This window comes from Euprymna scolopes, chromosome 24 (assembly GCF_053919585.1).
Source record: "Euprymna scolopes isolate OS-2025 chromosome 24, ASM5391958v1, whole genome shotgun sequence".
Taxonomy (NCBI): Eukaryota; Metazoa; Mollusca; class Cephalopoda; order Sepiida; family Sepiolidae; genus Euprymna; species Euprymna scolopes.
The window spans coordinates 48,880,998-48,897,068 of NC_136505.1; the positions used below are offsets into that span (position 1 = coordinate 48,880,998).

Consider the following 16,071-nt stretch of genomic DNA (forward strand, 5'->3'; position numbering starts at 1 on the left):
AGACCGACAGACCGACCGACGGAGTGACTTATAGATTCGCTTGCACGCGACTAAAAATGGAGGGTGACAGTCAACACAAGAGAGTTAAGAGGACAACTGTTGTTTAAACTGGCTGTTTTGCATTCATAACCAATGATAATGAAATATGATTCATGAAAACAGTGCTTAATCTAGCGAAATAAAGGTCATATTAAGTACCAGCATACTTTTCTTACACCGACACATGTCTTATTTCGTATGTATATTTTTAACCTGAAATTCGTTGTACAGTGTAATTAGTTTTACTCGCGAGAGAGACAACCTTACAAAATGATGAATGACATCAGTTACAAATGTAAAACGCAGTACACGAACATGATGTATAAGAATTCTATATTTATCTATATTTTATTTTGTTATTTTTGAAAACGGTCGTTTATTATTCCAAACGAAGCTGTCATCTTCAGAATAAATATTCTGATACAATGGTTGACATGTCTGCTCGTCGGGACAAACTGAGCGTATTGTTGATTACCAGTTTCTGAATTTTGGGCGCAATGGATAAAGTACTTGGTGAAATTCGATTGAAAAATTACACTCTTCTGGGGGTTGAAGATTCAATCCTCAGTGCGGGCGACACTAAAAATACAATTGCGGATTACGTACGATTTCTATTCAGCCGTGGCTGACGGAATAAGAGCATGTTACCCACAAGAATCAAATAAAGGCTTCCGTTCAAAATTCCGTGTAGATTCATGAGTTTACCAGAAATATTACAGAGATTAACAGAAAGATATCTGAGCTTGCCATAAAGATTCCAGAGATAAAGAGAAGATATCTGAGTTTGCCAGAAAGATACATCTTGTTGCAATATTTTTGAAATACGAATAGGGTTTGATCACCGGAAGTTGGAAGGTTCTACTCATAGAAACTGGTGCTAGGAACTGACTAATTAAATGGAGCCACGTTCTATTGGCAACCAAACAGAAACCAGATTTGCTTTATCAAAATATTGTATCTTTTAGTATTCCGGCACATATTTGTTTTGTGTCAACAGAAAAAAGCTCTTTTGATCTTTGCATGTAAAATTATAAAGTCCGAGACTTGTACAGAACATCTATCCATCGAAAACTCATCTACAGGACATGTACAGAATAGCTACCCATCATAGATTTTTCTTAAATTAAACATTGCTTACAGTTCAAGACACCTGAAGGTCGGGGGTTACATCGGCCGAAACGTTGTGTGAATAATATTCAAGATGAGAACAATAGTTGATTATCTTTACGAAAAAAAGGAAAACGTGAATACGCAATGGTGGAAATGGCCTTACCGATTAAGAGAAGTAACCCACCACTTCTTCCATTCTGTCCTCATCAATGAAGGATGAATTCTTATAGATCGAGGTATTTTTACGTTTGTCTCAACTCCCATGCATAAAAAATAAGAGTATTTAATCTAATTGCTTCCACGTTGTCCGCCAAACTCAAGTACATGTCTCATTGCCGTAATGCTGCATAGTTTTGTCTATTTTGCAATTATTTCAACGGAATGTGCTCCGACGAATTTACTGAAGCGTAAATACTCCGACCAACCTGACGAGTAATAAAATCCCACACCTTACAGGAGAGATCCCCAGATGCTAAGGCATTTTCTACTATAACAGCTTCTTTCATTAAGCCTACATTCCTTTGGAATCCCCATCCCTGCTCCCTCATTCAGCGGCTGTACCAGTATGTAGAAATTTAAATGTATGTGAACAAACACCTCGCTGCAAAACTCCCTGCAAAATGTTCCCTATAAATCTCGTCCTTAAATCAAAGTGGCGCATTAGATCTCAGTAGTTATATGTATTGTTTGTGATGAATAAAAGCTGGGGGTTTTTTTGTTTTAATTCAGAATGCCTCTTTTTACGGAACTTGATATTTCCCACATAAAAATTGTCCTTGTGTACCTTCGTTGGTAGGCAAGTAAATAGAGACTCAATCAGTTGTTAGAGAAAATCGTTTCACGTAGTCAAGCGCATTACATGGAATAATCACGTTGACACAAAGGTTTTCGTTAGATCACTAAAGTTAAGCAACGTTGAGCCTGGTAAGTACAAGATGAGTGACTATTTGGGAATACCATGCCGTATATGTAGAAATATACGTTTCGTTCCAGTAAAAGAAAGTTCGGACATAAAGACATACATTTCTACTCGTACGTTGCTCAATCATAAAATTATTTTAATTAATGCAGATTTCCTATTTATTTTATAAATCCAATCCGCTGCTGATTAATATATTGTATTCAAATATAGTATTGATTTCAAACGCTTTAAATAATAAATTGGGTGCGATCAGCTAGAATTGAAACCAAAACATTTAGTTTCTAGCAGTATTCGCTACCATCTGAGTTAACGACACATGCATATCAAAGCGTGACAAATTAACACAACTAAACGTATATGGATATTAGCGCATGTCTATAGCATACACATTATGTCGAACTACACCTGCTAAGTTCCAATTTTACAATTCTGACTAATTAGCAGTTATTTATCTGGCTAAAATCCAAATTGATTTTGTTCCATAGGTCCGAATACCCCATATACCTAGATTCAAGCCTGTAAACCAAAAATTAACAAAGTAGTCTGAGAAGAGACCGTTTCAGCTAGAGACAAGGTTACTTTTATAACATACAGGGATTACCGTAATGTTAACAAACATACAAATTTTAATTTAAGTTTTCTTTACGTTTGGTTTGAAAAGTGTCGTATAATTCCTACGGTCTTCCAGTCTGAAGCATGTGTATTCAAATAATACCACAATATATATATATATATATATATATATATATATATATATATATATATATATTTGTAGTCAACTGGCAAAAACATCACATCAATTGAATTATCAAAAAAAAGTTTTTGTGATTTTAGCAGTGTGTGCAGAGGCATTATCATGCTGAAAAATAATGCTCTGTTTTATTTCCAGCTTCTTAATACTTGGTAACAGTCCTGTATCTAATATTCGAATGTATTCCTTGGCATTGATTGACTTCTCACATCTAATAATTTCTCAAACTCCTGCTGCAGTAAAAGTCCCCCCATACGATTATATCTCTATTCCCGTGTTTAACTGTCGTTTTATGCAACTTGGCGAAAATCTTTCTTCAGTTCTTCGAATGCACCGTTCTGGAACATCACTAGCAAGATTCACCTGACCAAGAAAACATTCCTGAACCAGTCTGTATCTTTCTTGCCATAACACGAGAAAAATCTTTTTCTATCATTGATGTTCTTAGATAAAAATGGCTTCTTTGCACACCTTTTAGAAGAAAATCCCATTTCTATCATTCGTCTAGATATTGTATATCTAGAAAGAGAATTTCCAACTCCTGTTTTGAATTCTTTGCTATGGTCAACATAAGTTTTCTTTGGATTTTCAAAACAGTTAATTTAAGCCTGTGGTCGTCCTTCAAAGTGGATGCCCTAGAGCGATTAGATCCAGATTTCTTTTTTACCGGGTGTCGAGTTCGAACCTGTGACCAATTCGCTTCACTGTAAAAACAGATGTTTTCACATTTTCTTTTCTTAAAATATGAAAAATCTGCTTGTAAGTCATTTTGGACTGCCTTCATTCTGCAATTCGGTTTTTTTTATATTCTCGTCAAGATGCGGTCTTACCATTTTTAGTATTAATTTTTCCACTTATTATAATATGCTATAATAATAATGATCTGCAAAATAGAAATTTTCAGTTAAAATTAACAAACATTCATGGAAAAATATTGAAAAATTGTATTTCTTCCTTCTTTCATTCTTGTCCCATTTTTTTTTTTTTTTGCTCATGAGTGTATAAGTGAAGATGTGTGTGATGACACTTTTCAACATTTTTTTGCTCTACAGATTTGAAATTGGTATATAGGGTATTCAGACATATGGAAAACTTATTAATCCGTTTTCACGCCGGTGGGAGCTCGGCGAATACTCGGCAGATGGCGGCAATCAGACTGGCTTTGGTGCTATGCGCGGTCTTGGTGATGTTCTCGACGTATAATCAAATGAAATAGTTCAGCGGGTTCAGGTCGGGGGAGGTAGGGGGCCAACGAGAGACGAATGCAAAGTCGTAGAACTCCTTCTGAAACCAAGCCTGGGTCTCTTTGGCCTTGAGTGACGGCGTCCTAATGCCACACCCAGGATCTGCCAGCGGTCACCTGATTGCACCAGGGGATTACAACACTCTTCAGTATATCCAGGTGTTGACTTTCAAGCCGACTTCGAAGATGTGAGGTAGCATGATGTGGCTTTCATTTGAAACCACACCAAAGACCATAACCATGTCCGGAAACTTTTTTTATAACCTTGGGCACGTCCCTGTTATTATAAGCAAATGTTGGGTAGCTATACCGAAAAGTTCTTATTTGTACGCTTCTCTGACTGCCCCCCTCCTCTTCTGGCCTGAACCCATCTGGACAATTTCATTTGTTCATACGTCAAGAGCATCACCAACATGACCTCCCACAACACCAAAGCCCGCCTGATCGCCACCATCCGCCGAGTATTCGCCGAGCTCCTGTCGTTGCTTATTAAAAAAGACATGCTCCCAGTTCCGGACCCATATCGAGGCGGTGATTTTGATTGAAAGCGGCTACATTGAATAGCTGTCAGTTCTACTACAAAATCAAGTCACCTGAATTATTTTTTTTCAATAAAAGTTTTAAAATAAAGCTGTATAGTTTTGTTTTCTTTAGGGGGGGACACTTTTATCGTTCGTCCACCATGTAATATTTAGAATTAAAACCGGAAAATTATTTCTATACTTTTCAACAGTTTATGATTATTAGTATATCAACCTCTTTGATTTAAATCAATTTCTAAAATGGCGTATTATTTCTCGTGGCGGTTCCATAGTAAATAATGAATTTATTTCTTTTCAGTATACACAGTGAGTCTTTGTGCAGAAATGGCTGATCGAGCACGTGTTATGCGTACTTATGTTACAATATTACACTGGTGTCGCATTCAAGGAATACACAACCGACTTTTACAAACACATCATTATAACTTAATGATCTCCGTCTGAAAACATTATTTAATATATGTGAGGATTTGACGACCTTCTGAGTCATTATTTCACGAGATAATCGCGTCCAGGCGCGCACAGGGAGGAGCGTAACGCCCTAATAATATAAGTGGATTGAAAACGAGCCCACGGCGTTGGATAATGTCTATGTAAGTGCCTCTGGGTCGGCCACTCTGTCTGTGATTTTTCACGGTAAACGCTTTTGGCATGGCCCACTCTGATTCCAAGGAGGTCGTTATAGGAGGAAAATCGATAAAAGTGCTGGCATAGAGCCCGATGATAACAATGTATATATATATATATATATATATATATATATATATATATATATATATATATATATATATATATATATATATATATATATACATATATATATATACATATATATATATACATATATATATATATATATATATATATATATATATATTTGAATAAAATAGATTTTTTTTTACTATTAATTCTATTTTTTTTCTAATTTCCAAATAACGGTCTTATTTTCCCTGAAGATGAATCCAGAAAGACTGAAAAGTGCTCGGACTTATGATAAATATGGCGATTACGTCAGGTAGTTTCTGCCAGAAGTGAAGACCGTTATTGGGGAGTTGAAAAAGATCAAGAATTAGCAGACAAAAAACATATATTCTAAGAGAAAATGCTGTCTAAATGCCCCCACACACACACATATACATACACATATATATGGTTATGTTTGCATCTTTCCAGATTATCGCCCCTGATATTGAGTTCTCCCCATCTCGCCATCAATGCATATCTAATATCAATTCTAGACAAGACAAGCCATATATCGGTGTACATAGATTTATTTGTCGATATAATTTGTAAAAACAATAATTGGGGTAGGTGTTATATGCTCTTTATACTTAGGTATTTCCAAGCCATATGTTTCTGATCAGAAGAGGGGTCCATAGAGAACGAACACGCACACAAACACACACGCACAAAGTTCTTTTTATATAATAATAGATATTACAGCTAATTAGAATAATAAGACATTTTTTTCTGAGCACAATCCAATTCCATGATTAAAGTACATATTTTAGCATGTATTTTGTTTTATTAAAGAAAACAAGTTCTAGGGAAACAAACGATGATTAAATCACATTTTGCATAATAGTAGATAATAACATGAAAATCAACTTCCCAAAAACGGAAATAAGCCGAATCAATACATCAGACTTTGCACGTTTCGATGAAATAATTACAGTAGGTGAATAAGTATTCGATACATAGCAAAAAGCTGATGTGTTTTTATTAGACGAAAACAAAAACAATAACAAAGTGCTATTCTAGAGTATTTTTGTATGCTTTTTGATACGAGATTTGTATTTATTTTACGAAAATACATAAGAATAGCACTTTGTTATTGTTTTTATCTTGTAATAAAATACATCAACTTGTGTTGTATCGGCTACTTATTGCAGCCACTATATATATATATATATTAATAAGGGTGGGGGTTATATGTGCCTTTCGAAAACCGAAACTATACAATTTCAGACAACTGCACTAATCCACAATAGTCTGAAATAGTTTGTCATAAGACCAAACTTCCACCTATTACCTCCTCCTCCTCCTCTTTGGAGGTAAGGCACAGGATAGTATATGTTCGTCTGTCATGATATCTTCCTCCCATATATTTCTATTATCAATGAGGGAGGTTCGGCTTCCAGTAATTATCTCCTCTTTGGGGGGATTTAGTAGGACGCTATCTGTTTTATTGCCATGCGACCATCTTTTCAGGCATATATCATTCTTTTGGGAGGAGGAGAAGGAGGAGGAGGAGGAAGGGAGGAAATGTACTGTATTACATGTTCATCTGTCATGATACCATCATCCTAGTTATTACTTAATCATTTGGGAGAGTAGTGCAGTATATGTTATGTTATTATGAGTCAATCATTCCAGGAATTACCTCATCTTTTCGGAAGCGGACAGGCTCCGATTTTCTATTTGCTTTATCCCTCCTTCTAACGCCTTGAAACTGTTTCGTGCTGCAAATTGTACTCGCTAACTTTTGTGTGACGGGGCGGATATATATTTACGCACATGCAAATAAATGTACATTAATCTTTATTACAGAGTGAAACGTATGAAACGCAGTGCATTTTTTACTGATGAGTAACTGCTTATCATAAGACACTATACTATAGAATACATTATATGAATGCATATACAGGAAGCACTACATAAATATATCATATTCCTAAAGCACTGTATAAATATAGGAGATACATAAAGCACCGAAGAAATATAGTATAAGCACAAACATGAAATTATCTTAGTGTGTTATTATATAGATACGTTTTTGTTGTTTTTGTTTTACGGCATATCAAACCTTTTCAGGTTATTTAATGCCGAATACAAAGATTGAAGAATTTTTTTTAATAGAATATACTTGTTGTTTTCAATCGGTTTCTATTAAACCCATAGTTGGGACCCTAACAGGTATTACCACTCCGGGTCAAAGTGAACCTGGGAGCAATGGCAATTAAAGGGTGGCTCCACACTCCCTAAGCCTGCAAGCTGGGCCTCACCATTGGATATAGTTTAAGGTCATATCCAGGACCTGACAAAGTACTGTACAACTATAGTACAAACATACAACATTATGTAAATATATCCTATTCCTAAAGCGCTGTATAAATACAGTGTATCCATAAAGCACTGTATAAATATAGAATATATATAAAGCATCGTATAAATATAAAATATTCATAAATCGCTATATAATATAACATACACATTAAGCTCTGTATAAATATAACATATACATAAAGCACTGTATAATTATGACATATACATAAACCACTGTATAAATATATCATACCAAAGCACTGTATAACCATAGCATATATAGAAAGAAGTGTATAAATATTGCACATACATTAAGAACTGAACTATACATACAACATATAGATAAAGCACTGTATAAATATAGAATATACATAAATCACTATATAATATAGCATACACATGAAGCATTGTATAAATATATCATATACGTGAAGCATTGCATAGATATGATATATACATTAACAACTGTATAAATATATCATAATCATAAGCATTGGACAAAAATAGCATATACACAAAGAATGGTATTATACAGTACATACATGTACATATAGAATATACATAAAGCATATTTTCTGGAATAAAGGAAGGTCATTTTTTTTTAGGAAAAAATACATAAAACTCGAGACAGAATAATATAAGAACTTCTCATTAGAATGTTCCAGTCTGATGAAAAAAAAATGTGCAGTGAGTAATGAATGAAATATGATCGGTTTCCCCTTCCATTTTCCTTCTTTTATTTACTTCTTATTGTTAAAATCCAATGAAGATTTATGCCACCAATTTCGAGCTTTTGTCGTTGGAAAGTGCATTATTCCTTGGTAAGTCTTTCGAAGGCCACTTTCCGTGAACAAAAATATAAAATAAAAGAAATGCTGAAGAGAAATCCCATTTCTTCAACATTAGCGGCACTGATTCGGCAGTGCCCGCGTGGAGACATATTGCTGGGCTGAAGGTTAATTTGTTTTTCGTAAACGCGTCTCGTTTCTTTATATTCATATATATTTCAGTTATTTTATGGACATAATCGATAATTGCCTCTAGTGGCCCCCAGACAGAATCGAAAGACTATTTCAATACTGGTGTAAATTCTTTGAAAAAACAAAATCAATCCTTATTTAAACTGATTTTAATGTCGTATCGATTTCTGTTGCACTAAAAGGAGCATAAATAGACGTTTATATATCTATCCATATCTATCTATATATATATAAAAGTGAACGTGTCTGTGTGTATCTGTGTACATTTCCCTACGCAATAACTCTGTCAATTTTTAGTCTACAGACTCGAATTTTGATATACAGGGTACTGAGATTTGAGAAATTCGATGTGATAGGTTCTTGGCTTGAAATTTGGCGATTAAGAGGTCATAGTTCAACGATTTGATCTTTGAGAAATCTACCAAAATCCTCCGACAATTTTGGGTCTACGCACTTGAAATTTTAGATATAGGTTCATTGGACATGGATCTAACTTAATAACTTTATTTGAGCCCAAAACAATAAATTTTAAGGGGTCATAATAGGGGTAAAAGTTTAAAAAATTGACCTCTGCGGTCTCTTCCAAATTACTCAGACAATTTCTGGTCTAAATATTTGAAATTTTACATAAAGGGTATTCAGAGATAGGGAAAGCTTTTTCATCAGTTTGCTTCGAAAATTTTTAGTTAGCAATATATAAATGTATGTATGTATGTCTGTTTGCGTGTCTGCCTTAAACTTTCAATAGAGGCGACGGATTTTACCAAGATCAGTATCGTTTTAAAGTTCGACCTTTCGTACGACAAATATCGAAAAATTGGCTAAAGACATTAATATCTTCCCCTTCAACTATGCACTTTTCTACGGGGGGGGGGTCACTTTTTCCGCCGATATTTTTTAAAGTTAGATTGTCTAGCCTTAATTTTAAAAAATGTCGCTTCCGGTTTGGCGGTGGTCGTAACAGCATAAACGTAAGGTTTTACTTCGTTCTTTTCCTCCTTTGCGGTACGGGTGCGAGCCTGCCTTCCTACTACCAATTTTTTGCCTATCATACACGTCCAAACACCCGGGCAAGGCCGGCTGAAATGCTAGTATATATATATATATATATATATATATATATATATATATATATATATATATATATATATATATATGCACCTATCAATTCGTTTTTCTTTTGTGTGTATTGATATTCATATTAAACCCCCTCTTTTCTATACATTTAAAAGGAAAATACACTTTTCTCATATATGGGTGGTGGAATTGCATTCATAAGCAAAAGATCTAATTTATTTGCATATTCTTTGAAACATTCATTTTAATTAATTCCCTATTAGTTTTTTCAGTTTTCTCATGGGATGATCATCTAGAGTTAACTATTACGCGTAATTATATTCATGCAGATATTCTACATGATTTATATTTGCATAATATTTTTGTAAATTCTTTACAGTAAACAAAAATTTGTTTCCATATATATTGATGTATACGTATATATTTTTGTTTAATCTATTAGTCTATCTATCTATATATATCTATAAAAGTGGAAGTGTCTGTGTGTCTTTCTGTGTACATTTCCCTACGCAATAACTCTGTCAATTGTCCAAAACGTAAATTTTAAGGGGTCATAACTGGGGTTAAATTTTAAAAAATTGCCCGCTTCTTTTTTTTTTTCCTCAACATACACCTAAAAGACGCAGGCAACGCTGGGCACCCATGCAAGTCTCTCTCTCTATATATATATAAAAGTGAACGTGTCTGTGTATGTCTGTGTGTGTGTCTGTGTACATTTCCCTACGCAATAACTCTGTCAATTTTTAGTCTACAAACTCGAAATTTGATATACAGGCTACTGAGATTTGGGAAAATCGATGTGATCGGGTTTGGGCCAGAAATTTGGCGATTAAAGGGGTCAAAGTCCAACGATTTTCCATTTGAGAAATCTACCAAAATCCTCCGACAATTTTGGGTCTACGCACTTGAAATTTTAGATATAGGCTCCTTGAACATGGGTCTAACTTAACAACTTTATTTGAGCCCAAAACAATAAATTTTAAGGGGTCATAATAGGGGTCAAAGTTTAAAAAATTGGACCTCTGCGGTCCCTCCAAAATTACTCAGACAATTTCTGATCTAAATATTTGAAATTTTACATAAAGGGTATTCAGAAATAGGGCAAGATTTTTCACCGGGCTGAAATGCTAGTATATATATATATATATATATATATATATATATATATATATATATATATATATATATATATATATATACCGTAGTTTAAGGTAATTGCGCCCAATGCGGGTGTAAAAATGTGTGGTTGCTAAAAAAGCACTTTTAGCTAGTTGGTGCAATTACCCGGACTGGGCGAAATTACCCCAAAGGACGGTATATATATATATATATATATATATATATATATATATATATATATATATATATATATATACTAGCTGAATTACCCGTCGTTGACTGGGTTCAAAAACAGCCTACAGAAAATGGACTGTTATTGATGAAATATGATAGGTTATAAAAAGGAGGAGGTTGTAAAGTGATAGGTTTTGATACTCTAAAATTTTACCCTAAGCAAAATATCATGAAAGTAAAGATAATTTTCGCGAAAATATATTTTTATATCAAGTGTGTTTCCATTCGTAGCCAAGAGTGACCAACAAAATTATATTTCCTTACAATGAGAAAATGTTACATATATAATAATATAAATATATAACAAATAAATGTTACCATAGTCAATAAAAGTTACTTTTATGGTAGAAAAATTAATTGGTTTGTATTTTTAAGGAGTTTAAAAAAATTTTTTCTTTTAATTCACGAACCGGTTTAAAACAAAATCAAAATGGTGTCGATTTGAAATGGAGAGCCCCGTTTTCAATTTGAAGGTGCCCCACCTGAGCATTCTGTGTTAACAATTTAAGAGAGTTCCGTCAACGTAAGGAATATTTATAAACATATTTTAATGTGTTCCGTTATTTTGTGCTTGAGGAATATTCGATTATGGCATGTGTAGTTATATAAAAATTCATTTAAGTAGTTATCGCCTCCAATTTCGTTTTAATTTCGGTTCGTTGAAATTATTTCAAGTAAAGAGCATTAAAAACTATTTCAAACAAAAAAAACACGAAGTGAACTTTTATTGACTATGGTAACATTTATTTCTTGTATATGTATATTTTTTCGGGTAGTCGTTTGTTGGCTTTTCTGCTAAACACTCTTACTAAATAATATCGACGAAATATCGAAAAACAAAGAAACAAAAACAGTTTTGAAAACTAATGAAGCTTTACTTACTTTAGTAAAATAATCTGAAACAGCAAAAGGGGATATAAAAACAGTAAACTCGTAATTACTTCAGATTTTCAAAGCAAAGAATCGATATAAATATAAATAAGAAGAAAATGGTGCCCTTTTCAAGCAGAACAACTTCGTTTCAGTTTTACAGTATTGAACGGTGTAGTATTGCGCCGTCGGATTCAGGGTTGTACTATTGTAATGTAAAGAACACGAAGAAAGGGTTGTAATCAACTGAATTCCTTCTAGTACACTGTAAAAAAGGCTTAAACATATATATAAATAAAAATAAACAGCTCTGTAAATATTTTTAAAAAGACAGGTAATCAGGTGAGCAGGATGTTTCTTTCTTTTGACACGATAACAAGTAACGTTCTTATTTTTTATTATTTATTATTTATCTATTTATCTATTTTCGAAAAAATGCCACGTGCAAGTGGGGAAGGAAAAAACAGAGTTATGCAAAATTTGTGTCGAGAATTGTCTAAAGTTCCGACTTTTATTTTTGGCTTTCACTTTAATAAGAACGTGAATTTATGAGGTGAATTTATTCCACACAATATGATTAAGCTAAAAAAAATAAATAAAAGCTAATGTGAATTAAGATTAAAGTTAAGGTGTTATTGCGGACCGTCATTCCTTTTAAAAAACATTGTTAAACTTTGTGACATATTTACATTCTATAGAAGTCAGGCGCGAACGAACACCCAATAATTTTATTATACCATATTTCTTCAAACTGAAACATAATTATGAAAGCATACTTACACAAATATATATGAAAAGTATTTGTTAAAGTTTGTGCCATATTTCCATGGAGTACAAGCGCGAACGCAGACCCCACAATTTTATTATACCATCCCTATTTAAGTTGAAACATACTTATAAAGTATCCTGTACCTCTATAAGGCCACTATTCGCCCATGTATGGAGTATTGCTGTCATATTTGGGCCGGTGCATCGGCTACTATTCTCTCGCTCCTTGACAGGGTTCAAAAGAGAGTCGCAAATCTGATAGACCCTAAACTGGCATCTAAGCGTCAGCCTATGTCCCATCGTCGAAACGTTGCATCCCTCTGCCTGTTCTACAAGTATTATAATGGTGAATGCTCTGAAGAACTGCAAGCACTTGTGCCCCCACGACGTGAACACCCTCGACAGACCCGACAGGCTGCAAAATCGCACCCCCACACTGTATAGATCCCTAGATGTAAAAGATCTTTCTACTCCAGTAGTTTCTTCCCCAGAACTGCTAGACTTTGGAATTCCATTCCAGGTCCCTTCTTCCCTAACTGTACTGACATGCATAAGTTCAAGTGCAACGTGAACCAACATCTCGCTGCCCTAATCCCTACATAGTACCCCAGTAGATGTTTCTCCTGATAGTAGCCCCCTACACCAAAGTGGCAATGTGCCTTGTTTGGGGTGAAAATGTAATTAAAAAAAAATTAGTATGTGCATTTATATCAAAAACCCTTGTAAACGTTTTTTTTTTTTCATTTTTTATTTCCATACTTTAGGGGCCAGGCGCGAACGCAGACCTCACAACTTTTATGAACCACCGTTCTGCCAGATCAAGCATACCCATTCCTAATCCTCGATACATCTTCTATCATTATATGTAATCAGTTTTTTAAAATAGTCAACCATATAGGAGCCTATTCGTGACCAGACACACACACACACACACACGTTCAGCTTTATATTATATATATATATATATATATATATATATATATATATATATATATATATATATATAAATATGTATACACTAGCGGGATCCGGGGAGATTCGACAGTGGACTCTGCCATATGTAATATATTGATATTGGAATTCTGTAGATATTAAGCGTAAATGGAGACGCCTTGATATTATTGTAGCACTTTTGTTAAAACAGCAAAAGTATTCATCTAAGCTAACACGAACGCCCGGTAAAGCCTGGTCGGAAAGTACGCTAGCGTATTAATATATATATGTATATATATATATATATATATATATATATATATATATATATATAATGAATAAATGACAAAAAGCTATATTCATAAAATTCATGATGTTGTCCATCTTAAAATTTATTCCTTTAATTCAGTTGACATTTACAATTCTAGACAGTATCTGTTTGGTAGAGCAAAATCAATCACTTAATTAGCATATCAATCAGTGAATCTATTTTACCCTTAACGCATTAGAAGAAATAGCAACAATGAATCTCTCAAAAGGAAATAAAGTGCGACAGGAAGGATAATGTTTGGGAGCTTCACTGAAGCTTATCACCCATATCCGCACTTACCCATGATGCCTTCCCCCATCCTACCCTACATGCTGATTAGATCGTCCTCGTCGTTCCGACGGGCGAAAAACAATATATATAAACCAGAGGAAATGCGCATAAACACGATACATGAATTGATACATACAAAGACAGGAGTAAACATGTTTTCGTAGGAATTCTCGTAGGAAAACAAGTAGGAATGAATTAAATGAATTCAATGAATATGGGATATTTTTAATTTTTCAGAATGACTATAGACTTTGATACACTAGTGGAGCCTGTCCATGAATATCAGAAATAATATGTCTACTATGTTATATCTGTTCTTGAAACATTTTTCTTTAAATATACTGTTTTTGACGAAATATGGAATGTTTATATGATTAAGTATAATTTACATGATTTCATTATACACACACACACACATACACACAAACACACACACACAAATATATATATATATATATATATATATATATATATATATATATATTTGTTGGTAACCGTTGTGGAGCTACCTATCCTGGGCAATATATGGGAGGCTAGCTGTTGTCCGTGCAGCAGCAGTCCCTCCATCTCCAAGAAGTCAGAGGATCCAAGGGCAAAAACAGAGGTGATACAGCTTGGCTCTTACATAGCCTTTTCCTTGATGGGGTAATCCCTCAAGGAAACGGAGGTTTTGAATCAGAGTTGTCTTCGTCTTAGATAAGCTACCATCTAACGTTGATGAGCCCCACCTCTCCGAAGTGACTGATTTTAAGGTGCCAGCGGATCAGCTTAGCTCTTTCTCTAAGTTAGTATAAACAGTTTCGCCACGATTAATAGCTAACCCACACGAGAAGGTCAGGAGCTGGACTTGGTTGTTAGAGGCTATTTGAGACGCACACCACGAAGATATTTTTAGGGAGAGGGACCTTATCCACACTCCCAATACTACTACTTGTGACAAACTTGGAAAACATATATATATAATAGTTTATTGGTTTGGTTTCGTAGATCTACTGAAACGCCTGTATTTATTAAAGAGTGCTCCACGGAGGACAGAGCAAGTAACGTATGAATCTTGATTTTTGTTTCGGTTGTATCTCATTGAGCTAATTAAGTGGATCCCTCTGAATTGAGATTCCACTGAAACATGTATGAACATGCGTAGCCATTAATGGTTGTATAATAAATATACTATACACATATATAGTAAAATTTGTTATTGTTTTTAGCGATATTAACAGCTTCGAAGTGCTGGTGTTTATCAATTTATTTATCATTTTTATTGTTTTTATTTATTTTCCGCTACCTTCACGTGTTTAAAGAACTATAAGCGCTTTTTTTTATTCGCACACATATACATATACATATATATATATATATATAAATATATATATATATACACATATGTATACATATCTAAATATCTATATATCTATATATATATATATGTATGTATACATATCTAAATATATATACATACATATATATATATATAATATTTTTATTCATATAGACAAATATTACATAGTCGCTACACTATATATATATATATATATATAGAGAGAGAGAGAGAGAGAGAGAGATAGATAGATAGATAGATAGATAGATAGATAGATAGATAGATAGATGGGAGAGAGAGAGGGATGAATGAATCGCCCCTTATTTTATGGGATGTATTTTTATGCATGTTTTATCATAAAATATTGGTATACATTTTATACATATAATATTTTATAATATATATATATATATATATATATATATATATATATATAAATTTACTTGATTCCTCCAGCCTTGACAGACGTGTTTTAAATATTCTCTCCAGTGCTTTTTCTTTTAATGATTTGGAATTCAT

The 16,071-nt window shown here is 33.7% G+C and overlaps 1 protein-coding gene across 1 annotated transcript in view; it reads left to right on the forward strand.

Annotated features, from left to right (window-relative positions):
* LOC145246694 (neuronal acetylcholine receptor subunit alpha-7-like) overlaps positions 1–16,071 on the forward strand; it is a 298,339-nt gene that overhangs the window by 251,675 nt on the left and 30,593 nt on the right. The window lies entirely within an intron of this gene.